Source organism: Scyliorhinus canicula, chromosome 2, assembly GCF_902713615.1.
Source record: "Scyliorhinus canicula chromosome 2, sScyCan1.1, whole genome shotgun sequence".
NCBI classification, from domain to species: Eukaryota; Metazoa; Chordata; class Chondrichthyes; order Carcharhiniformes; family Scyliorhinidae; genus Scyliorhinus; species Scyliorhinus canicula.
Window position 1 is genome coordinate 212,563,121 of NC_052147.1, and position 27,106 is coordinate 212,590,226.

Below are 27,106 nucleotides of genomic sequence, written 5' to 3' on the forward strand. Positions count from 1 at the left end.
AATTTGAAACTGCCAACCATCTCCACCTCAGCCCCATTGATGCTGACAGGGGTGTGGACAGTACTTTGCTTCCTGAAGTCAGTGACCAGCTCTTTAGTTTTACTGGTATTGAGGGATAGATTGTTGTCGCTGCACCACTCCAGTAGGTTCTCTATCTCCCTCCTGTATTCTGACTCATCGTTATTCGCGATCCGGTCCACTATGGTTGTATTGTCAGCAAACTTGTAGATGGAGTTGCAACCAAAATTTGCCAAGCAGTCGTGTGTCATGACCAACCTCTCGAAGCACTTCATTATGACTAAAATCAGGGCCACCGGACGGTAGTCATTGAGGCACATTGGTTCTTCTTTGGCAACGGTATGATGGTGGTCTTCTTGAAGCAGATAGGGACCTCAGGGCAGAGTAGGAACAGGTTATAGATGTCCGAAAACACATCCGCCAGCTGGTCCGTGTACACTCTGAGTGCACGACCATGGATCCTGTCCGGACCCGTCGCCTTCCGAGGGTTCACTTTCAGGAAAGCCGATCTGACTTTGGAAGCTGTGATGGTGGTATGGACTGCAGGGGTACGTGACACATTTGCGGACCACTAGTTTCCTGCTTGAACCGAGCATAGAATGCATTGAGCTCATCGGGGAGGGGCGCGCTGCTCCTGCAGATACTGCTCAGCTTTGCTTTGTCACCCGTTATGTTGTTTAGCCCTTGCCACAACCGCCGAGCGTCTGTAACGCTAGTCTGTGACTCTAGCTTGGTCTGATATTCTCTCCTGGCATCTCGGATGGCTTTGCGTACCTTGATTTTTTGTATAGGTCAGTGTCGCTTGACTTGAACGCCTCAGACATGCCTTCAGTAAAGAGTCAATCTCGCGATTGAGCCATGGTTTCCGGTTGGAGAACATACATATTGCTTTCTTTGGGACGCAGTCGTCCACACATTTGTTGATGAAGTCTGTGACGGTGGTGGCATACTCAATTAAGTTGGTCACTGAGTTCCTAAATATGGACCAGTCTGTTGTGTTATGCTGCTTCGGATAACACAGGCTGCTACTTGATGCAGTCTTAACTAAAGAATGCTCCAGACTCTGAAATGAGTTCAACGTGTTTATTGAACTATTAACACAGTTCTCAGATGAGTTCGACACTCTGCTAATCTAACTGTAGTAACTCATTCTAACTGTACCAGCTTTCTCTAAGCCAGGTGCTGGGGTGTGATGCTGCTGATCAATCCTGTCTAACTCTCTAGATGTCTGTGCAAAGAGGCAGGGTGTGAGTGCCTCATCCCTTTTATAGTGTTTATGTCATGCCTCCTTGTGGTGATGTCACCTCTGAGACTCCTGGCTGCCCATTGGTTGTGTCCTATTCTGAGTGTTCATTGGTTGCATGTTTGCATATTGTCATGTGAGAGTACCTTTAAGAAATGGATGTTAAAGCAATGTACCTTTAAGAAATGGAGCAGCTCATATTACTGGCGTAATGTCAGAGTGTGGGGAGAGCTGAGCTCACTTCTGCTTTCAGTTTCAGTTTGAGAGAGAGCAGCTGAAAAGTGCCTGGCTGGTTTGCTGTGAGCTGTTTGAAAGGAGAAAGGGAGAATGCGAGAAATAAAAGAATGACCAGGGTGAGGGTAGGGCCGGTCAAGGATAATAGTGGGAACTTGTGCTTGGAGTCAGAAGAAATAGGAGAGGCGTTGAATGAATACTTTTCTTTGGTGTTCACCAAGGAGAGGGGCCATGTTTTTGTGGATGACAGTGTGATACAGGCGGGTAGGCTGGAAGAGGTAGATGTTCTGAGGAAGGATGTATTATAGGCTAGTTAGTCTTACTTCGGTGGTCGGTAAGTTAAAGGAAAAGATTCTGAAGGATAGGATTTATGACCATTTGGAAAGATGCAGCTTAATCCAGGATAGTCAAAACGGTCTTGCCTCACAAATTTGATTGAATTCTTTGAGGAGGTAACTAAGTGTTTAGATGAAGGTAGAGCAGTTGATGTCGTATACATGGATTTTAGCAAGGCGTTTCATAAGGTTCCCCATGGTCGGCTTATGAATAAAGTAAGGAGGTGCGGGATAGAGGGAAATTTGGCCAATTGGATAAGTAACTGGCTATCACACAGAAGACAGAGGGTGGTGGTGGATGGAAAATTTTCAGACTGGAGACCAGTTACTAGCGGTGTACCACAGGGGTACAGATCTTGGGGTTCATGTCCACAGATCTCTGAAGGTTGCCACTCAAGTGGATAGAGCCGTGAAGAAGGCTTATAGTGTGTTAGCGTTTATTAACAGGGGGCTTGAGTTTAAGAGCCACGGGGTTATGCTGCAACTATACATGACCCTGGTGAGACCACATTTGGAGTATTGTGTGCAGTTCTGGTCACCTCATTATAGGAAGGATGTGGAACCATTGGAAAGGGTGCAAAGATTTACCAGGATGCTGCCTAGTTTGCAGGATAGGTCTTATGAGGAAAGGTTGAGGGAGCTAGGGATTTTCTCTTCGGAGCGGAGGAGGATGAGATGCAACTTAATAGAGGTTTATAAGATGATGAGGGGGATAGATAGAGTGGATGTTTAAAGACTATTTCCTCGGGTGGATGTAGCTGTTACAAGGGGGCACAACTATAAGATTCAGGGTGGGAGATATAGGAGGGATGTCCAAGGTAGGTTATTTATTCAGAGAGTGGTTAGGGTGTGGAATGGACTGCCTGCTGTGATAGTGGAGTCGGACACATTAGGAACTTTCAAGCGGTTATTGGGTAGGCACATGGAGCACACCAGAATGATAGGGAGTGGGATAGCTTGATCTTGGTTTCGGACAATGCTCGGCACAACATCGAGGGCCAAAGGGCCTGTTCTGTGCGGGACTGTTAATATAATAATAAAATAATATAATATAAAGCCAGTTTTGAGAAAAAGAGCTTGAACTTGTGGTGAGCTGGATCTGCTGTGATCTCTGCCATGAAAGACTATCTCTGAATCATTTGGGTGATTTGAACTCATAATAGTAATGTCTTTCACCTGATATGTTTCTGTTGTTAAAGGTAAAATCTTTTGGAGGTTTGAAGGAACATGTTGAGGGATTATTTAGTGTTGTATTATTTTCGGGGTTATCTTTGAAGTAAGGGGTGTTAAGCGATCCAATGTTTATTTAAAAGGTTAAGTTGAATTAATGGAATAAACATTGTTTTGTGTTTAAAAACCCACGTGTCCATAATTGTAATACCACAGCTGGAGAACAAGCCGTGTGCTTCAAAAGCTAACAATACATTAAAGGGAGAGGTTGGTTGAACTCCATGATACGTTTTGGGGTTCTGAAAACACCGCTCCCATAACAATATCATGACACAGTCCACTGTCTCTAAGCAGTCACGTTTCTGTTTCCTCAGACCAGCACTGCGCGACTTTCTTAGCTGGATTCTCCCGCTTGAGTTTCTGCTTGTATGCCGGGAGAAGGAACACCGCCTTATGGTCTGATTTCCCAAAATGCGGTCAGGGCTTGGAACAGTAGGCACCCTTGATTTTTGAATAGCAGTGGTCAAGAATGTTGTCGCTCCTGGTGGGACAGGCGCTGGTGGAATTTTGGCAGTACACTCTTGAGGTTGGCCTTGTTGAAGTCCCCGGCCACGATGAACAAGGCCTCCATTGTTCTGGTTCGTAGTTGTTTGTAACTGTGTACAGTTTGACCAGCGCTCCAAGAGGTTATGCAGCAGCCTTGCACAGTCATTCTAATCATTCAAATTCTAATTTTTATCATGAGTTATTTTGTTTTGTCTTCTTTAACTTAATCTACTAGATACAACTTTGCTCAGAGACGTTTCACACATTCACATTTCGCATTCAACAATTTCTGTTCACCCACACAGACCAAACATCAACATAGACTTACATATACACAGGTTTTTCTCTCTTTGTCCTTTCAACAGCATTCTAGACGAGCGTCCTACTTCCAATGTGATTTCTATTAAACTTTCCCTGATTCCTGTACGAGTTTGTTTTTGTTGCTTCTTTTAGTGGCCTGGTCTTGTTTCTATTCTCGCCAGCAGAGTCCCAATTAAGAATCGATTGTGATCATTAATGCATTATCTTTCCTTTTAAATTTTCCAGATCATGTTCTCATATTTATCTGCTATAAACCTGGTAAGGGATCCCACTGTAGCACTAACAATTATACTCAAAGACGAGAGACTAGTACAATCGAGGCTTTATTGCTGTGCGATGCTGTTCCTCCATCTGCAACTGTAGACTAAGGTCTTAGTGACTCACACGCATATTTATACACAAGCTCCCTGTGGGCGGAGCTAGCCGGCAGGGGCTTACCGGAGGAACCTGTATTACAGGTTCAGGCATACATCCCCCTACTGCAAGTATACATAACTACAGTGGTTATATCACCACACCCACCAGTCCCCAATATAGGCCTTCTGCTATACAGTAGTCCCCCGTTATAACGCGGGTGTTGGGGTCCAAGACAGCCACCCGCGTTGCATCCGAGCCGCGGATATCCACGATGGGGGTTTTTTGCCTCTGCAACTTTTTTTTTGGACCGGAAGCATTGGATAAAACCTTCAATCAGAGTTCTGATAAGAACTTACTTTAGTTGACTGCAGAATTATTACATTCTGCTATCATAAGTTAAATATAAGTTAAAGTAAGAAAGTAGCACTTCTAAATTTATTTAAAAATCTATGCATGCGCTTCCCATTGTGAGTCTACGGGGGGGCGGGGGGAGAGATCAGACCCCCGTAGACTCACAATGGGAAGCGCATGCATAGATTTTAAAATAAATTTAGAAGTGCTACTTTCTTACTCTAACTTATATTTAACTTATGGTAGCCGAATGTAATAAATCTGCAGTCAACTAAAGTAAGTTCTTATCAGAACTCTGATCGAAGGTTTTATCCAATGCTTCCGGTCCAAAATAAAGTTGCAGAGCCAATATGCAGCAGTGGCTGCAGGTTTGATTGCTATAATAAACTGACAGCATCAATTTCTCCTGGTCCTTGAAACTATATGAATAGAATCTGCATAACCCACCACCTAGTTCCCTTAGTTCATATTAGGAAACCCACAGAAACTTACCAGGAACACTGCTCCTCTCTCACTGAATCTCCCTCCAATCAGCCGGCAGTGTCAATTTCAGCGGCCGGCTCACTTTGATCCGGAGAGGGAAGCTGACAGTTGGGGTCCATAAGCCCCCCTGCCGTATATCGCGTACCGCTGTATTGCGGAGCGCGGTATAACGGGGGACTACTGTATTGGTCATTCTGTCTATGAGTATGGTCTACTGCTGAGCAGTTTTGACCTATGGAATACCCTTTAAATTCCCTGGGCGGTATACGGACCTACGGAATATGCTTTTAAAACCCTGGGTGGTGTATGGAGTTACACAATACCCTTTAAATCCCCTGGACAATATATGAACCTACAGTATATGCTTTAAATCTCCTGGGTAGTATATGTATTTATGGGGTACCCTTTAAACACTTGGGCAGTCTATGGACCTAAGGGGAAATGCTTTAAATCCCCTGGGCAGTATATGAACGTACAAGATACCTTTTAAATCCCCTGGTTGGTACATAGACCCACAGCATACTCCTTAAATCCCCTGGCAGGCGGGGCGGCATGGTGGCGCAGTGGTTAGCACTGCTGCTTCATGGTACTGAGGACCCGGGTTCAATCCTGGCCCCGAGTCACTGTCCTCGTGTAGTTTGCACATTCTCTCGGTGCCTACATGAATCTCACTCCCACAACCCAAAGATATGCATGGTAGGTGGATTGGCCACACTAAAATTGCCCCTTAATTGGAAGAAAAATTTAAATAAATAAATACCCTGGTGATATATTTACCGATGGGACACGCTTTAGATTCCCTGAATGGTATATGGACCTTGGGATACCCTTTAAATCCCCTGGATGGTACAAACCGATAGGAAACCTTTCAGATCCTCTAGTTGGTATGGAGACTTTTAAAGACTGGTTGGTGTATAGTACGGTATATGTTTTTAATCCCCCTGCGCAACACAACCTCTTTATAATATCTCAGTGTGGTTTCCTGCGTGGTAGCAGCTTATGGGATAATTTTAAATCTCTGTCTGGTTATGGGCTGCAACCTTGGACTCGAGTGGGTTTTCCTGGAGCACACATTACTTCAGTTTTCTTTCAGCTGATCATCAGGCTGAAGTTGTTGTCTGTTTCTATGAGCAAAACTTCTCGAAAGCACGGTTATATAAAAAATGGAACATGTTGTAGTTTCGCTATTAGTAAAGATAACACTGCTTTCATATCCGCTGCAGGACCAAAATGTCTATTGCATTGCCACTAATATAGGATACATGTCCATGGTGTTCATATGATAAGTGAACTACATTAACTTATTAATTTCTGAAAAGGTGTAACTGTTTCCTCTGTATATAATTGCTAGTTGGCTGATCCAATTATTTACCTGTGAATCTAGTTTACAATAAACATTGCCATGTGCACTAATGTTTCCAACACAATTGAAGACATATCCAGCATTAGCTACAGAATGGGTGTGGATCCTTGTGTTCCTGCAGTGCCTGCTAGAGATTTGCTGGCTGGAGCTCTAATGGTTTTTCATGCTGTTTTCAGGACATGAAAAAGCACACTGATGCAAACAAATTGCTCATAAGTACAAGATTAAGCAGTTCAGCGGAAATGCAAAGTAATGCAGGACTAATAGGCCAATGAAAGAATCATGCAGCAAAATACAATGAAGCCAAAGTCTTCAGCCTTTACTGCTGGATTGTAGGAGAGTGGCCAGAGGTTAGGCCAGGACCTGGGTGCATCAGTTTATGCAGATTGCTGATGTACCCCAAAGAACGACAGCACTGTAAGAGTGATTGGATGGGCAAAGAAATTCAGGAACTGTGTTTCCAGGTCTGTAGCCTTGATCAACCACACCACAGGGAGCGGATGGGCCCATCTGAAATTTCAGCACTAAAGTAGGCAGCCTCCACCTAATCCATTGACGTGGCCCTGTGCTTGGGATTGGACAAATGGCTCTTGGACTTTCAGGGCAAATGGTTGCAATCAACCACAGAGTCCGCTTGTTGAGTTAGCATGCAAAGTGATTTTGTATTATAAATAATGTGATAGTTTGCCTTTTCTGTCAGTGGAGGATGGCAGAATTATATGTGGAATGAATGTGTGGCTGCTACAGATGCAAGCAATTTATTGAAAGACGAACAGCAGAGCTTAGAGCACTCCATTCGCATTAGCAACCTTGCCATGAACACATAAAGGCTCTTTGATCGCTTGAAGGGTTTCTAACTGGATAATTTCAACACAAGCTTGAAGCCAAAAAACACAAGAAAGTAAACTTACCCTAATTGGGCAGAACTTAACACTAAATTATTCATTTCCCTTGGAAGGGGGACAGGATAAGATGACTTTCAAATACTGTGATGTGGAGATGCCGGCGTTGGACTGGGGTGAGCACAGTAAGAAGTCTTACAACACCAGGTTAAAGTCCAACAGGTTTGTTTCAAACACGAGCTTTCGGAGCACGGCTCCGTGCTCCGAAAGCTCGTGTTTGAAACAAACCTGTTGGACTTTAACCTGGTGTTGTAAGACTTCTTACTGTGTTTCAAATACTGAGAATACATCTATACTTTTTATCTGATATATAGGATACTGCGGTGTACCTACACAAGTTGGGACTGCAGCGGCTCAAGAAGAGGGCTCGTCACCACCTTCTCAAAGACAAACAGCAACAAATGCTGGCCTAGCCTGTGATGCTCACATTCTGAAAAAGAGTTTTTTTTTTAAGTACAGATAATGTGATTGTCTGATTTTCACCCTTTAACTTTTTCTACTTTTCAACTGCTTAAAAGTCCCAGATAGAGCACTGAAAAAAAACTATTCCAAACAGGTCACAAAGGAAAATAAACTTTAACATTTCTCTGAGCCTTTGTTGGGGAGTATACTTTTGCCAGCTTCCTGATTGGCCGAGCATTGATTGAATGGCAACATGTAAATATGCGATGCAACTATCATATCTGCTGACCTTGTACAGTGGCAGCCCTTTTCCTCCCGTAGCAGTCAACAGTGATAGGAATTAAGCACTCTACTCTGTTTATTAATAGAAGTGGGTTCAATTTCAAGGCTAACTTGAGCAAAAAAATTGAGATTAACCACATTATAAAAGTAGAAAGTTTGCACTGAAACATAAACTGACCAAAGAGACTACCATAGTAGTGGAATGGCCTGTTCCAGGAACTGAACACATAAAACTCCCCCTACCCTAAAGCAGCATTCCGTTAACATCCAACGTGCAGTTTCTATATGCAACAGTGTAATAAAAATGGTTGAATTATAATAATAAATACTGATTTCTGTGCTACCTTCCGAGTAAAAGCATGCTTTGAAACCTAGTACTCCATAAGACACCTGGGATACGGTAAACATCTCAAATACAGTCAGAGACTCATTAACGGCTTTCAGCCCATTAGGTCCATCACTGTAGAGCACTCAAATCAATTCCCATTCCCTCATTCTAGCCCCATAGTCCTGCAAGTTTATTTCCCTCAAATGGCCAATTTTGTTTGCAAATCATTCATCACCTCCACTTTCAGCACCCTCATAGGCAGTGAGTTGTGGGAGGGAAGAGGCAATTCATTGGGATTTGGTTTTGAACGTGGTTGTCCAAGGAGTTGAAGGGAATCAAATGAGATACAACCTTTTGCCAAGCTGGAATAAGGCACAATCAGGCACTTAAGATCTTCCCAGGTGGCCAGAATGGGCCAGTTTAACCAATGATTCACATGCAGAGCAGTGGCCATGGTGAGCACTGTTGGGGGCTCAGAGGAAGAGCAATCATGGATTCCCCAGATTCAGGATAAGTCATGGATCTCTCCAGCTGGTAGGAACCAGTGAGGGGAGGTTAGAGGTTGAGCTTTGGGGAGGTTGGAAAGTGCCAGAGAGTGAATGCAGGGAGGGAAAACTGTGAGGTTGTTTGATTGATACCATGGACTTGAAAAGAAGGCATCCCCCTCACCCCCCCTCACCCCAGTTCCATTTGCCAGTATCTACAGGAACAAACATGGTGGACTGCACATTGTGAAGAGGCCTCTCACACTGCCTGATAAATCGGAATGGAGATGGGGTGAGGCCCTTAAATGGGCATCAAATGTCCAATTGAGGGCGTTGGTTAGGTTAGAGGCAGATGGCTCTCCCACCACTTGTAAAATTGGGGGATGGGTTGTAACAGCCAGCAGTGGGTCTGTGATGCGCTGTCAATTACTACAAAGGCGAGAGCAGTGAATAATCGAGGCTTTATTAAGCAAAGGTGTGTGGCCTCCTGTAGCTGCTACCAGAATGGGAGCAGCTCCGGTGTGCACACACATTTATACGCAGCCTACTGGGCGGAGCCAGCAGGCAGGGATTTACCCATGTACCTCTAGTACAGGGGTCATACTGTACTACATCTAATATACATCTAATACAGTTAGTGGTGACCACCACAGTCTGCTTCAATGTAACAGCAGCCTACTTTAAGGTTTCACCCACCGGCTTTCCAGCCCACAGGAAGCCTGTAAAACCCAGCTCCATGCTCATGAAATCTCGAGAAACCACAGAACCCCAGACACCGGATGAGCATTCATACAGTGAGAGTCATTTAGCCATCAGAAATATAATTGAGCAAACTATCGGAGTCCTTATGCAGAAGTTTAGGTGTCAAGAATGCTGAAAAGTGGCTCGGCAGTCCTTGCCTGACAAGATGGCAGATTCATGGTTAATTGCTGCATTCTCTACAATCTGACCATCATGGGAGACCAGCTTTTACCAACTGCACTCATGGTAGGGGAGGAGGAGAAGATGGAGGAAGAGGAGAAGAGATTGAGGAGGAGGAAGAGGATGAAGCGGAGAAGAAAAAAGATGAGGAAGAGGAGACGACAGAGGAGAGGAGGAAGTGAAAGAGTAGAAATAGGAAGAGATGGACGAAGAAGAAGAGAAAGACAAGCAGGAGGAGGAAATGGGCATCCTGGGGAACACCAGATATCTCCGGGTATACAACCCACACCTGGGAGGGTTGATCACCACCATCAAATTGAAGATTACTTTTGAAAGATGTGCTCCATTAGTACACACTGAAACAATCTTGCCATATGATATACTTCAACTATTCCCAGGGAAAGGCACTCAAAATTCTATAGATTGTGATATCTCCCCCCCCAGCCAGCACCATCTCAGTGTGGATTTATCAGTCTGGGCCACCCGGCTGATAGTTGATGGTGAATGTGGTGAGAAAGCAGCAGTTCTGGCATCCAAAGAGAGGCCAGGATGTTCCTACTCTGGAATTCCCATGTCATTATCTGTCCAGCTGGTCAAGTGATCTAGTGGAGGACCGCAATTGACTCTGTGAGCTCAGTGACCAGATGATGTTTGATCTTGGAATTGACCAGCCTCTCCACGCTGTAGCGGGTGGGCTCCAGACATCAGATTAAACCACAACTGAAGATGAAGAGGGATTTCTCCACCCTCATGGCTTTGACCAGTTACGCTTTAGGCAGACTCTCATTTGGACTAAGCATTTGGTTTTGTTGCTTCCTTCACCTTTCTTCAGGGGCTTGGCCTTTCGAGATCCTGTCTTGACTTCTCCACGGCAGAACTAATATGTGGCCTTTTCTCCATAGAGAAATGTCCCTTCATCCAGCATGGCTGCTTCCTACTTGTTCCTGGTATATTCTACTGTGAAAACCTTTCTTTAACCTAGCCTCTAAGTTATGAGTGCCACCAGTCTCTGAGCTGGTACCTGTGACATTGGTGCCAATTGATGAAGTTCATTCTTCCTAAGTCTCCTCCTTCAATGGGTGGAGGGGTGAGTGGTGAGGGGGGACGGGAGTGCTGGTGCCGGGGATCTGGTGCAAAGTGGCTGTATCCAACTTGTATTTGCTGCAGGGGAGGGGGACGGTGTTGAGGGGAAGCAAGGTGATGTGGATCTTTCTCCTGATTCTGCAGTCAATAATAAAGATGGGAAAAAAGCAAATTACTGCGGATGCTGAAATCTGAAACCAAAGAGAAAATGCTGGAAAATCTCAGCAGGTCTGGCAGCATCTGTCGGGAAAGAAAAGAGCTCACATTTCGAGTCCAGATGACACGTTGTCAAAGCTTTTGTTTCCCTACAGATACTGCCAGACCTGCTGAGATTTTCCAGCATTTTCTCTTTGAATAAAGATGGGAAGGTTGGGGTGCAGCGTGTGTGGCCGCTATAGGAAGATGCATGTGATGAGACGACATGGAGCTCAAAAGTGATTGGGTGCTCAGGGATCAGGGAATTGGTGTGTATCTGGAGGAAGCTGGAGTGCCTCCGGGCAAGATGTCCCCTCCTCTGCCTGGAACCACAGTGCCTCCCGCTCTCTTTCCGAGAGAGCGCTGCCTCCTCAAGGGGAGTTTTAACAGACAGACATGGTTGCCCTCTGCTGGTCAGGGCCCACTACACTGGCTGCAATGTGTTATTTTGTTCCTGAAGAGAAAGGGTGATGATTGTGAACGAATATATCAACAGGTATATTTGAGTATGTGTGTGATACCCGACACAGTTGAAGAGCTGTGAGATGTGCCTGAAGTGTGAGTAGTCCCTGTGGATTATGCAGTAGTATGCCCAGAAGTGAACATAAAACTCGAGTTGAGATTTATTTGTGCATTATAAAGGTTCAGCATAACTTTTGTCCTGTGTACTCTGTGTCTCGAGCAATAAAACCAAGGCTTTTCTAACAACTTTCTCAACTTGTAGATCCACCTTCAAAGATTTGTGTACATAACCCAAATCTCTCTGCTCCTGCACTTCCCTTTAAGTTATACTATTTATATCCCTCCTAATTCTTCTTTCCAAAATGTATCGCGTCCCCGTGTTAAATTTCAGCTGTCATGTGCCTGTCCATTTCACCAGTCCATCCTCCTGAAGTCTGGTACTATCCTCCTTATTGTTTACTACATTTTTGAGTTTCTTGTCATTGGCAATCTTTGAAATTGTGCCCTCTATACCCAAATTCCAAGTCATTAATATACATCAAAAAGAGCAGCGCTCTAAAAACCAACTATTGGGCAACACCACTTCATACTTTCCTCCAGTCTGAGAAACAAGAATTTACCATTTTTCTTTATTCTTTTGTCCTAAGCCAATTTTGTCCCTTTAATCCCATGAGCTTTTATTTTACTTACAAGTCTATCATGCAGTGCTTTGTCAAATGCATTTTGAATGTCCATATAACATCATCATACTGCCCTCATCGATACTTTCCATTACATTATTAAAGAACTGAAACATATTAGTGAAACACCCTTTACTTTAACAAAACCATGCGAACATTCCTTCATTCACTCATGCTTTTCTAAGTGCCCATTAATTGTGTTTTGGATGATTATCTCTAAAAGTTTTCCCACCATTGATGTTAGGCTGATTGGCCTGTAGTTGCCCAGCTTGTCCTATTTCCCTTTTTTTAACAGAGGTATAATATTTTCAATTCTCTGTCCCCACCTCTATATCTAACTAGGATTGGAAAATTGTGGCCAGAGTTTCCATAATATTTACCTTGACTTTACTCAGTAACTTAGGGTACATCCCAAGCCTTCAAATACCTCCCCTTTACCTTATTTTAATCCACCCACCTGGTCCTTAAATGCTATAGTGCATCTATTTACAGCGAAGGCAGATGCAAAGTACCCATTTAATACCTCAGCCGTAACCTCTGCTGCCACAGAATCTCCCTTTTCATCCCGAATCATTCCCCCTTTCCTTTATTTACCTTTTACTATTTATGTGCTTATAACAGATATTGGGGTTCCCTTTTATGTTAACTATTAATCTATTCACATACTCTCTCTTTGCCCTTTTTATTTATTTATTTTTAAATCTCCTCTGCACTTTGTATATTCATTTTGGTTGTACAATGAAAACTAGCTGTTGCCACTCAGATAACAATCCTCAGTTTGTATAGTTAGTTCTGTAACATTTGGCCCACAACTAGTAACTGTCTGGGGCTATGTGAATTGTAAGATAAGGACCAATCTTACCTTACTGTGAAGAAAAAGCTTATGAATGTGCTGTTGTTGCAATTATTCTGTTGCATTGAGCACAATATAAAGGTCTTTAATGTTATTAATTACTCTGTACTTTTTCTGAACAGTTCAATAAGCACTAGTGCTGCAACTTTAATTTTCTAAAATTATTGTCATTGCCAAGGAGATTGCCATTTTATGATTAGGGCAGTGGTTCTCACGCTTTTTGCCTGTGGGCCACTTGGGTGGCAAAGGTCTGAGTGGACTTACTACTGGTCCTACCTCAACCAACTCTGCTTGCCATTGCAAAATAATTCAACGGAATTAATGGGAAGAAAGGCTATATACTATGTACACTGTTGGAACTGTAAACATTGCACTGTTATTTTTTTACCACAAAATGTAATTAATTTATGTTTGTTATTTTTATTAAATATTTTAAGTGAAATTATCATACTTAATTGAAACATCACAATAATCTTTTTCTGAGAAACTAATTCTTTATCTGTAGATCCAGAAACCAAACTTGTCCAAACACCAACGCTAGAATTCTCTTACAGTTCACACCGGCTGGCTGGGCTGGCGGCGCACCTCCGCCATGCATTTCCCAGCGGCATAGGGCGGATTCAATGAGAAATCCCATTGACAGCAATGGGACCAGAAGATCCCGCCATTGGCGAATGGCACTGCCGCCGAGAAACATGTGGTGGGGAGGCCAAAGAATCCCACTCCAGATGTTTTTTTGAATGGCTGTGCAATTAATTTTATTTTCATAAAGCAATGATGTAATAAGTCTTATCAGGTAGGAACTGGGATATGTGGGAGTTTGCAAATGGGGAAACAACCTAGTGCTTGTGTACAGATTAAGTCGCCATAGTCCGAGATGACTATAGGCTGCTTTCTCTTTTGAGGTGGAGAGCTGACTGGTGGTGATTTAATGTGACGATCACCACACCTTAGGCAAGGGGCAAGGTTGAGTAGGTTGGATCTCCATGAATAACCTTTCCACCCTAAAGTGCCTCCTCAACTGTTTCCATATCTTCACTGTGGACTGCACCACCGGGCTCTCTGAATACCTATTCGGAGCCATTGGCAATGCTGCTGTTGCCATAGACCTCAAACTTGATTCCTTGGGCGCGATTCTCCGCAACGGCCGACACCGGAGTGAAACCCGGAGTGTAATCTGGAGTGTTTCACTCCGGCGTCGGAGGCCGCTCCTTGCCCCCTATTCCCCCCCCCCTCCCCCCCCCCCCCCCCCCCCCCCTCCTCCCCGGGGGGCTAGGAGCGGCGTTGCGAGAAATTCGGCCGCCGTGCCTTGACGCTTGCGTCAAAGCAGCGCGCCGAGAATGACGCGGCCGGCGGCACCTAAGTGACATCAGCCACGCATGCGCAGGTTGGCCGGCTCCATCCCGCACATGTGCGGTTGCCGTCTTCCCGTCCGCTGCTCCGCAAGATGTGGTAGCTTGATCTTGCGGGACGGCGGAGGGGAAAGAGTGCGTCTCCTAGAGACACCGGCCCGATGATCAGTGGGCACCGATCGCGGGCCAGTCACCTCACGAGCACGCCCGTGGTACTCGATCCTCTCTCCACCCCCCACAGGCCCCACACTTACCTGTCGCGCGCTGTTCACGCCGGCAGCGACCAGGTGTGGTTGCCACTGGCGTGAACCCGTCGGGGTCGTCAGGCCGCTTGGTCCATCCGGGCCGGAGAATCGCCGCTCGCTGTTTTTCGCAAACAAGCGACATGCCATTTTGGGGGTGGGGGGGTGGGAGAATTGCGGGGGGTGCCAGAGCGGCCCTCCCGCGATTCTCCCACCCGGCGTGGGGAGCGGAGGATCGCGTCCCTTGTCTTTCCTAACCCACTCTGCCCCTTCTCCTTCCCACCATGGCTGCACCTTATCCACATTTGCCGCCCAATAATAAAGATCGAGAGAGCCTGAAAAATAAACAAGAACCTAGGCAGAATATTTATTTTCACCACTTGGAACCTCTCCGCCAACATCAACTGGATTGCTCACACTTATGATAATGTATGTTGTGCATGTGGGAGGCGTTCTAGTTGTGTGACATCACGCTGGAGGTTGGGACGATGGTTCTGGCCTGTTCTCTTGTATGGCATCAGTCGTGGAATTGCATGACACTGGCTTGCATTTTGAACCCAGTCTGCACCACACGTGAAGGACCCTTGCTACACTTTGGGAACCTTCGGATTAGGATATGTTCTATTGACATAATAATATACTAAAATGGTATTTATGTGACTTTGCAACTGGGAGATAATGCTTTGCGATTCTTCCTGGATTATCAAAGAGGACATATAGCAGAAGGTAAACATTTCCTGCAAGGAAAAGAATGAAAAAATCTACAACTGCTTGACCCTGGACTTGCATGTTCCTCCAGTGGATCGGAAACAGATTGCCTGCCAGCCACTTGGTCAGGGATTAGGTGTTCCAGGTGTTTTTCATCAGTGGTAGAACATGAAAATGTCAAAGCTCTGTAAAAATGAGGTTTATAGTCCAGTACAAAAAATCCCAGCATATTATACACTTGTTACAGTGATTTTTAAAACAAACTCTAAACTAATGACTGATTTCAGCATTTTGTATAGATTTAGTTGGACCACTTCAAGCATAACTAGGTCTTTCTCTCTTCTGCCAATACTTACTAAAAACTGCTGATTATTCTGGGGTTGGCTTGCAAAACAAAGCTAAACCTGGCTCCTTTTGTCCATAACCTACCATCTTCCTTTCTTTGCCCCTCACCTTTGACAGCAAGTATGAGGAGCACACAGTCTTCTTTGTCACAAAAAAAATAGCATTTATGAAGCGGGGTCCTGGCAGAGTGGACCCTGGAGCCAAAGAATGAAGACATGTTTAGTGACTGTGTTTACCCTCACTTGTTACCAATAAACTCTTGTTCAGTTACACTGGAAGCCTCCCTCGTGTTGCCTCAAGCCACCCCACCTTTGTTTCATTTGTTTCTTCAAAGGCACAATTTTTGCATATCTCTCACAAATCGAACAGACATTTACCATCAACATTCACCTTAGCTGGAACACCCACATTTTTTATGTTGCTAGACGGTTGGTTTCCTTTTATGTGCCAGACATGTTTTCCTTTAACAAATATTCACTCGCAATAAGGCCCACATCCATCTCTGACTTGAATACTATTCACTTATCTTAAAAATTCTTTTCAAGCCTCTCATGCAACTGAAAAAGAAAAAGATTGTTATCAGATATATATGCTCCCTCATGTAGCTCCAAACCTCTCTCTCTCTTCGGATCTTTTCTTTGCGTGTCTCACATGTCTCACTTTCTTTACTTTATTAATTCTGTTCCCATTAATATTTGTTCTGATTATTTCATGTTCATTATAAGCTGTAAATAAAGATAGAAGAATAAGCATGCATTGATTTACCACATTCTCGGGAGATCCAAAAACACTTTACAGTTAATGGGTTAACTTTTGAGGTGCAGTGACTGTTAAATGTAGACAAGCAGGAAGCCAACGTGCCTATAGCAATAATCCACAAACAGTAAATAAGTGATTCACCAGTTAATCTATCACTTTGTTGAGGGACAAGTTGACTTGATGATCGGGAGAACTACCTACCTACGTAAGTAACTAACAACCAGCACAATTTATATAAGCTATTTAATGTACAAGATCTCCTAAATGTCGTTCACAGAGGTTTCAGGGAAAAGAAAACGCCGTTGCTGACCCAAGCAGGGAAATATTGGGAGGTGTGACCAAAGTTTTGTTCAGAGCTGATGATTTTAACAAGTTTTGGCAGAGGAGAGGGAAATGGAGAGAGGGAGGGAATTCTGAAGAGCTGGGACCCTGATGGCTGATAGAAGAGCCACTAATTGTTGCTGCAACTGTACAAGATGCTGGTGCGACCACATCTAGAGTACTGTGAGCAATTTTGGTCTCCTTATTTAAGGAAAGATATTATTTAATTGGAGGCGGTTCAGAGAAGGTTGACTAGGATGATGCCTGGTGGGGAGGGATTGTCTTATGAGCAAAGGTTAAACAGGTTTGTACTCTACTCATTGGAATTTTGAAGAAAGAGAGGCGATTTCATTGAAACTTCTGGATTCTTAAGGGGCTTGATAGGGTAAATGCTGAGAGGATATTCCACTCATGGGAGAGTCTGGGACCAGAGGGCATTGTCTCAGAATAAAGGGGTGCCAATTTAAGATTGAGATGAGGAGAAATTTCTCTGAGAGCTCTGAGTCTTTGGAACTGTTTGCCACAGAGAGCTGTGGGATCAGAGTCCTGTATATATTTAACACCGAGACAGATAGATTCTTGATCAGTAAGGGAATCAAGGGTTAGAGAAAAGGGCAGGAAAGTGGACATGAGGAATGTCGGATCAGCCATGATCCTATTGAATGGCGGAGCAGGCTTGAGGGGTCGAACAGCCTACTCCTGTTCCTATTTCTTATGGTATTGTGGTCTAAATTCAGGGTCGAATATCCATAAGAATTCAGAGCCAAAAGAATCCAAAATTTGAGACTTTTATTTTTTCCATCCATGGCATTCAGGCATTGCTGGCAAAGTCTGTGTTTATTCCTCAACAATAATTGCTTTTGAGAATATGGCGGTGAAATGCCTTTTGACATGGTTGCAGTCATGTGGTGTAGGTACATCCACAATGCTGAAAGGAAGGGAGTTCAGGATTGTGAACCAGCGAAGGTGAAGGAGGAACAATATGTTTCTAAGTCAGGATGTGACTAATTGCATAACTTGGAAGGAAGGTTGCAGATGGTGGTGTTCCCAGGTGCCTGCTCCTAAGTGGTAGAAGACAGGGGTTTCAAAGCTGATGCTGAAGGAGGCTTGGCAGGTTGTTGCAGGTTGGGGCTGATACAGCTGAAGGTGGTATACAGAGCACACCTCGCGAGGATGAGCCGATTCTTTGAACGAGTAGAAGATGTGTGTGAACGTTGCGGGGGGGGGGGCCCCCCGCTAATCACGTTCATATGTTTTGGTCCTGTCTAAAGCTCTCTTTTTTTTTTATAAATTTAGATTACCCAATTATTTTTTCCAATTAAGGGGCAATTTAGCGTGGCCAATCCACCTACTCTGCACATTTTTGGGTTGTGGGGGTGAAACCCGCGCAGACACGGGGAGAATGTGCAAACTCCACACGGACAGTGACCCAGAGCCGGGATCGAACCTGGGACCTCAGCGCCGTGAGGCGGTTGTGCTAACCACTAGGCCACCGTGCTGCCCGGTCCTGTCTAAAGCTAGAGGATTACTGGAAGGAGGTTTTTAGGGTAATTTCTGAAGTGGTGCACATGAAACTGGACCCGTACCCCCGGGAGGCCATATTCGGGGTGTCGAACCAGCCAGAGTTGGAAACGGGTGCGGAGGCAGATGTTGTAGCCTTCGCCTCGTTGATCACCTGAAGGCGGATCCTGATAGGTTGGAGAGCAACCTCTCCACCCTGTGCCCTGGCGTGGCGGGGGGGACCTGTTGGAATTCTTGACTCTTGAGAAGGTTAGGTTTGAACTGAGGGGAAGGATGGAGGGGTTCTACAATTCATGGGCATTAGTCATTATGCACTTTCAAGAACTGGATAACATCAAACATTAGTTGGGGCGGGTTGGTGGGAGGGGTGGGGGGAGGGGGTCTGTGTGTGTTAATGGCGACTGTGGGTGATCCCTAATTTCTTTTTGTCATTTGTTTGTGTGAACATGCGGGCTAATGTTTGGGGTTGTTATTGATATGGGGATTGACATATTTGTTACTGATTGTTGTTTATTGTTGGTGGGTGTAAATTTGGGAGAAAATGTGAAAAAGGAGGAGAATAAAAAAATATTTTTTTTTAAAAAGAGACGGTCATTATCTGGTACTTCTGTGACATAAATACTTGGTATTTGTCAGTCTAAACTCAAATGTTGTCCGATCTTGCTGAATGCTTACGTGAACTGTTTCAGTATCTGAGGAATTGCGAATGGAACTCAAAATCCTTATTTCTGACCTTTTGATGGAGGAAAGATAATTGGGGAGGCAGCTAAAAATGATTGAAGTTAAGGCACTGGAGGAGGTTACGAAGATAAGGAGGGCAAGGCCATAGAAGGATTGTGGTCTGATAATCCAATAAAGTATCTGTATTATTTCTAGAAATGATCTTCAATCTTAATTTTGGCATTACATTTTGTTCCATTGTTGCATCAGTTTGGACATACTCCATGCAACAATTATCTACCAATCTAACGCTATAAAATACATCAGAACATCCTGTCTTTTTCCATGCACTTTTTGTTTTTAGTGTAATGGCTAAAGCTACAGTCATATATTTCCTTTTCCGATAACCAGCACAAATTAAGCTGAATATTTTTATCTGAGTGAAAATGCAATCCAGTTTTAAAAGGATGTGTTCCTCCATTCTCAAACATCTGTGATAAGAGCAACAGGGAAACCATCTTCTTGCTTGCACAGAATTTTTCATTAATGAGTGAAAAGAGGAAAAGATTAACATATTGATGTATGTATCTCCAAAAGGGGGAGTGAGGTCCTAGGTTTCTAGGCCTGGCTTTCAGTTATGATTCAACATCCAAAATTCTTTGAATAGTGCAAATTATTTTTGTTCCTTAAACTGCCATTAACAAACATGTTTTCTTGAAATTCTTCCATTTTAATTTGAGCATGCTAAGAAAAGTTTTGCCCTTTCATTGTTTCCTTTAAAAGTTCATGGTAAAACTATTAGCATAAGTTTCTGACATTCATTTGAATTCATGCTTATTGCTTATAATGATTATATAAATAATCTTAGTCTCTCTTTTTGTGTTGACCAAATCATGACTGGAACCATGTACTAACACAAGATTAGTGGCTCTGGGTTTGCTGGTGGTCAAAAATGTACCTTATCCTCATGGAAGTGCCCTGAACCACTCAACTTCAAGAACATTCTGATTGCTGACTACATTGAATAGTGGATGTACAAATAGTGTTTTATCTTCAAATCAGAAGACCAAACCACTCACAAAAATATTTTGATGTTGGACACTAGCCTAAAAGCATCAGTTAAAATATTCAGCTCTTTGGCTTTGTGTTATTTTGGTTCAGTTAAGCTCATCTTGCCTGAGAGTCAGGAGCTTCAGATTTAACTTCCTCTGTGGTCTTAAGCTGGAGTGCTACATTGTCAGAGATGTGCTTCCCCCCCCCGCAACATTTAACAGAAGCTAGTTTTCCGCCTGTTCAACTAAACATTGTAAGAAGTCTTACAACACCATGTTAAAGTCCAACAGGTTTGTTTCAAACACTAGCTTTCAGAGCACTGCTCCTTCCTCAGGTGAATGGAGAGGTATGTTCCAGAAACGTGTCCTGGTGCAGGAATGTTCCCTTCCAGTCGGGGAACACTTCAGCAGTCAAGGGCATTCAGCCTCTGACTTCCGGGTACGCGGTCTCCAAGGCGGCCTTCAGGACGCGCAACAACGCAGAATCGCCGAGCAGAAATTTATAGCCAAGTCCTGCACACATGAGTGCGGCCTCAACCGGGACCTGGATTCATGTCGCATTACATTATCCCCCACCACCTGGCCTGGGCTTGTGAAATCCTACCAACTGTCCTGGCTTAAGACAATTCACACCTCTTTAACCTGGGGTTACCCCTATCTCTGGATCTGCAAAGACTTAATTAACTGCAAATGCTCGCATTCTCAGCATTGTCTGGCATCTTTGAATTTGTCGATATATATGTTTCTGGAACATACCTCTTCATTCACCTGAGGAAGGAGCAGTGCTCCGAAAGCTAGTGTTTGAAACAAACCTGTTGGACTTTAACCTGGTGTTGTAAGACTTCTTACTGTGCTCACCACAGTCCAACGCCGGCATCTCCACATCAAGTAAACATTAGTTTGGGAAATTCTGAGGATGTGAAGAAGTTATATAGAAACAGGTTGGCCAGAATTCTCTGGCCCATTGGGCTTCTCTGTTCCCGCTGGCAGTGTACACCCACTCATGGGTTTCCTACTGGCGTGGGGTGTCTTCAATGGGAAATCCCATTGCCAAGTGCAAAAACATTCCACCTTATTACCTGGTCATGCGTTTCACATCTTAACCTAGCAGCTATACCTACTTGGTCCATCAAAACTCCTCATGATTTTCAGTTGCTCAAATAGCTCAATTGGGTCTCCCATACATCTTCTCTGCTGTTAAAAGAATAATCCCAGGTTCTCCAATTTCTCCATCGAACTGAAGTCACTCATCCTTGGAATCATCCTTCTGTACCCTTTCCAAAGCTTTCCTCAAGTTTGGTGCGCAGAATTGTCATAATATTCCAGATAAGTCTGGCTAGTGATTTGTAACGGTTTCCATAAGACATAGGAACAGAATTAGGCCTTTCGGCCTATCGATACTGCTCCACCATTCAATCATGGCTGATATGTTTCTCATCCCCATTCTTCTGCCTTCTCCCATAACCCCTGATCCCCTTATTAATCAAGAGCCTATCTATTTCTATCTTAAAAACACGGCTTCTTTGTTTTTGTATTTATCGTCCTTGTTTATAAGCTTTCTTAACTGTCTTTCACGATTTGGGATGTGGCAAAATATTGATGATGGGTAACAATGCACAAGTATTAATCAGGCTTGAAGTAAGGCAGAGAGCTAGCTTAAATTTTTGTTCAGCGAGTAACTAGCTTAATCAAGGGGGACATCATGGCAGGAACCTCAGACCTGTACTATGCTCCTCCTGCACAATGTGGGAAATGAGGGATACTGGTGACTGTGTGCAGAAGGTGTGTTCAAATGCAACTTCTAGCTAACCAGATTTCAGAGCTGGAACTGCAGGTGGACTCACTGTGGAGCATCTGCGATGATGAGGAGGTTGTGGAAGGGTTCAAATTCTTGAGGCACTGGGACCGGTTCTGGAGCAGATGGAACCTGTACATACCGGACGGGTTTAACCCGGGCAGAGCTGGGACTAATGTCCTTGCAGGGGCTTTCGCTAGTTCTGTTGTGGAGTATTTAAACTAGTGTGGCAGGGGGATATGATCCCAGGACTAGGATCAGATAGGTCAAAATCAGATCAGGAAAATGGAGGTGGAACATTAGCTAGTGAGGTAGAAGATGTTGTGGTAGATTTGGAATTACAGGAGAAGCAAATTTCCAAAAAACGTTCCACCAAGGGAAAATGATGGGGTTGAAGGGTTTATATTACAAATAAAGTAGATGGGTTAAGAGCACAGGTAGACACATGGCAATATGATGCTATTGGTATAACGGAAACCTGGCTCAGGAGGAGAAAAATTGGCAGCTCAATATCCCTGGATACAGAGTTTTCAGGCAGAATAGAGTGGAAGATAAGAAAGAAGGGGGAGTAGCACTAATGGTTAAAGAATCAATTCCAGTTTTGAGAAGGGATAATATGCTAAACAGGTCAACAAATGAGGCTTTATGGGTTGTACTTAGAAATAGAAAAGAGGTAGCCACATTACTAGGAACATACCACAGACCCCCAAAGAGTGAAAGGGAGATAGAAGATCAAATCTGTAGGCACATTTATGCCTGTAAGAACAAGAGGGCAATAATAGTAGGAGACTTTAACTATCCCATTATAAACTGAAATTCAAACAATATAAGAGGAACTGAGGGAGAAAAAATCATGTAGTGTGTCCTGGAAAAGTATTTCAACCAATCAGTGACAAACCCAACAAGAGGAGATGCAATTCTAGACCTAGTCTTTGGGAACGAAGAAGGGCAAGTGGGTGAAGTGACAGTTGCCGACCGTATGTGGTCTCATTGTTTAAAAAGTTTTATGGGCCAGGGGTTAGAAAACTCCAAAGTATATAATGGAGTTCACCTGACCCACAACTGTTTATAGATTTTGGTTATGAGGAGCACAAGGGCCTACCTTTCAGGTGTTATTCAACAGAGATCTTAAACACTTTCTATGAGTCTAGAGCAATGGTAGAAAACGCAACTTTTTGCCCGAACACAATTGCAAGGAACTGTTGTACAATCACTTAAGTGAAGGTGCCTCTTATCATATGTGGATCACAGTGAATCAATGAACCAGCTATCCATTATCCCCAGTCGGGGTGGCACGGCGGCACAGTGGTTAATACTGCTGCCTCACAGAGCCAGGCATCCAGGTTCAATTCTGGCCTCGGGTGACTATCTGTGTGGAGTTTGCATTTGCTCCCCGTGTCTGCATGGGTTTCCTCCGGGTGCTCCGGTTTCCTCCCACAATCCAAAGATGTGCAGGTTAGGTGGATTGGCCGTGTTAAGTTGCCCCTTAGTGTCCAAAATATTAGGTGTGGTTACTGGGTTACGGGGATAGCATGGGGGCTTGGGCTTAGGTGGGTTGTTCTTTCCAAGGGTTGGTACAGACTCAATGGGCCGAATGGCCTGCTACAATCCCTGATTTTGTTTTCCATTTGGAATGTAAGTTTCGAGGGTATAAAAAAAGCTTACACCCACAGCACTCACTTTGTGCCTTCACTGTAGTTAAACATTTAGTCTCTCTACATCATTATTCAGCAGGTTGGTGTGCAAAGATTTGCACTGGGTCCTGTTTGAGGGGCTTTTTCTGCCAGTGATAGAGGATGGTTCTCTTCTTCAAAATCCATGCAAATGTGCATTTGCAATGTAAATCTCTTTTCTGCAAAGCAGGTGTTACAACCATGCGCAAAGGGGTAAAAATTACTCCCTTATTCTATCACTCCAGATCTGACCATAACAGGGTTTATTTTGTGAATTTAGAGAGGTTGGACTTTCCCATACTAAAGAAGTTCCACAAAGAATGCTCTCAGTTTATAAAGAATTTGTCAGAAAGGTTTTCTGAGTGTAAACAAAGATAAGGTAAGTTTATTGAAACTACTTCCTGAATGTAAAAAAAAAACTAGATAAATTGCAATCACCATTTATAGGTCATACACATTACTTGGGCCCACACACACGAATATGGATAGTAGAAAAAGAGGATGGGCTTAAATTTTTTTACAATTCAAAGAAGAAGCTGAAACAAAGGCAGATACAATGAACTGTTCTTTGACTCGTCTCGATGCAGTGACTCTATGTTGCAGTAGCGTTGGGTGGAATCGTTTGTTTTCTGCAGAAACCCGGATGAGGCGAGGAAATCCACATGCAGCTCGATGGTTGCACAGATGGCATTTCTCTCAGCGCTGTGCAGAAATAATCTGCAGGAGCAGAAAGATATTGCAGTGGTTAGCATTGCTGCCTCACAGCGCCGAGATCCCAGGTTCGAATCCCGGCCCTGGTTCACTGTCCATGTGGAGTTTGCACACTCACCCCATGTCTGCATGGGTTTCACCCCCAAAACCTAAAGTTGTACAGGGGAGGTGGATTGGCCGTGCTAAATTGCCCCTTAATTGGAAAAAATTAATTGGGTACTCTAAATTTATTTATTTATTTAAAATAATCTGCAGACGTTGCCCGTGCCGTCACGCTGGCAGCCACACCCCTTCAGGATCCGCTCCTTGGCACTGCCCCCTGGTACAGCTAGATTGGCACTGCCAGGGTATCCTGGCGCTATCTGGCCATGTCCCCAACCACTTGGGGCTAAAATGGCCTCTGAGCCTTCCGGCGTGGTCATCCCATGTGGTTCCCGTTTATGGAGACTAATAGTGATTCCCGCTGGTGCCACATCACGCTGACAGGTGGGAATATAGCATGTTCCCGCAAGATTGGGTGTCAAGCTGACTTTGCATATCAAAATCTATTTAAAAGCATGATAATCAGGTTTACTACCTCGCTGGGCATGAACATGACAACGTCTGCTGTGAAGACCCGGGAACATCAGAAACTGTTTGGCACCCACTGCAAATCCCGTTTCAGGCCGCTCCCAGTATTTTCCCGACAAGCGGGATTTGCGTCAGGCGCAAGACAGTTGGAACATGTGGCCACCATTATTTTTTTAAATGGGCACATCTCCTCTAACAAAGGCAATAACTATCAGTGATTGCACAAAGCTTTACCTGATATGTTGAGTTTTCTAAAGCTTTGTTTCTGTATTCTTTTTCCAAGAAGTCCTGTGCAAGTACGAAGATGTGTTTAAAATGAGATTGGCTGAATACATAAGAACATAAGAACTAGGAGCAGGAGTAGGCCATCTGGCCCTTCAAGCCTGCTCCGCCATTCAATGAGATCATGGCTGATCTTTTGTGGACTCAGCTCCACTTTCCGGCCCGAACACCATAACCCTTAATCCCTTTTTTCTTTAAAAAACTATCTATCTTTACCTTAAAAACATTTAATGAAGGAGCCTCAACTGCTTCACTGGGCAAGGAATTCCATAGATTCTCAACCCTTTGGGTGAAGAAGTTCCTCCTAAACTCAGTCCTAAATCTACTTCCCCTTATTTTGAGGCTATGCCCCCTAGTTCTGCTTTCACCCGCCAGTGGAAACAACCTGCCCACATCTATCCTATCTATTCCCTTCATAATTTTAAATGTTTCTATAAGATCCCCCTGATCCTTCTAAATTCCAACGAGTACAGTCCCAGTCTACTCAACCTCTCCTCGTAATCCAACCCCTTCAGCTCTGGGATTAACCTCGTGAATCTCCTCTGCACACCCTCCAGTGCCAGTACGTCCTTTCTCAAGTAAGGAGACCAAAACCGAACACAATATTCCAGGTGTGGCCTCACTAACACCTTATACAATTGCAGCATAACCTCCCTAGTCTTAAACTCCATCCCTCTAGCAATGAAGGACAAAATTCCATTTGCCTTCTTAATCACCTGATGCACCTGTAAACCGACTTTCTGTGACCCATGCACTAGCACACCCAGGTCTCTCTGCACAGCAGCATGCTTTAATATTTTATTGTTTAAATAATAATCCTGTTTTCTGTTATTCCTACCAAAATGGATAACCTCACATTGTCAACATTGTATTCCATTTGCCAGACCCTAGCCCATTCACTTAACCTATCCAAATCCCTCTGCAGACTTCCAGTATCCTCTGCACTTTTCGCTTTACCACCCACCTTAGTGTCATCTGCAAACTTGGACACATTGCCCTTGGTCCCCAACTCCAAATCATCAATGTAAATTGTGAACAATTGTGGGCCCAACACGGATCCCTGAGGGACACCACTAGCTACTGATCGCCAACCAGAGAAGCACCCATTAATCCCCACTCTTTGCTTTCTATTAACCAATCCTCTATCCATGCTACTACTTTACCCATAATACGAGGGGTAAAGGTAAAATTTACTTAAACCCTGAATCCACACCAAAATTCTTCAGAGTGAGCCCATCCCGTAAGCTCTATACCAAAACGCTGAGGCCAAGTTTACATACTTGGAAGAACTAGGGATCAGAAAACCAATACAATTCTTTGAATGGGCAGTCCTTATCGACCCTGTCTAAAAACCTGACTGCGCTTTCAGAATCTGCGGTGATTAAAAACTCACCATAAATCAAGCGGCCCAACTCGACAATTATCCAACCCCTTGGATAGAAATTTTTAAAAAATGAAAATCGCTTAATGTCACGAGTAGGCTTCAATGAAGTTACTGTGAAAAGCCCCTAGTCGCCACATTCCGGCGCCTGTCCGGGGAGGCTAGTACGGGAATCGAATTGTGCTGCTGGCCTGCTTGGTCTGCTTTAAAAGCCAGTGATTTAGCCCAATGAGCTAAACCAGCCCAAGTTGGTGGGTGGCCTCTTGTATACAAAGCTTGACTTAAGTCACGCTTATTTGCAATTTGAAATGAATCAGGACAGGACTCCAGGATATTTGCAACCATCAGCGCACACAGGAGACATTTCCAACCCACCAGCATGCCTTTTGGGATATCATCGACTTGTGCAATATTTCAGTGGATGATGGAGAACTTAACACAAGGAATCCCAAAAGTTGTGGTGTACTTCAACAACACCTTAGTGACGGAGAGTTCACATTAAGAGCATCTGGCAAGCTTGGAAGAAGTCCTGAAAAGGGTCAAAGATGCTAGCATCAGATTAAAAATAGAAAAGTGCACATTTCAGGCCAGTGAGTCATGTATTTGGGATTTAAGGTGGACTCAAAAGGTTTTCACCCTTTAGCGGACAAGGTAAAAGCCATCAAAGAAGTCCCTGTGCCAACAAATGTCGCAGAATTGGAGTTGATTCTAAATTACTAT

The 27,106-nt window shown here is 44.0% G+C and overlaps 1 protein-coding gene across 2 annotated transcripts in view; it reads left to right on the plus strand.

The window, feature by feature from the left end:
- LOC119961939 (myosin light chain kinase, smooth muscle-like) overlaps positions 1-27,106 on the plus strand; it is a 552,422-nt gene that overhangs the window by 135,714 nt on the left and 389,602 nt on the right. The window contains exon 1 of one of the 2 annotated variants that reach the window (XM_038789528.1): positions 16,423-16,625. The exons of the other annotated variant lie outside the window; for it this stretch is intronic. The gene's annotated coding sequence lies outside the window, so the exon portion shown is untranslated. Of the gene's footprint in view, positions 1-16,422; positions 16,626-27,106 lie in introns of those variants that run through there. 2 annotated transcript variants of the gene reach the window in all.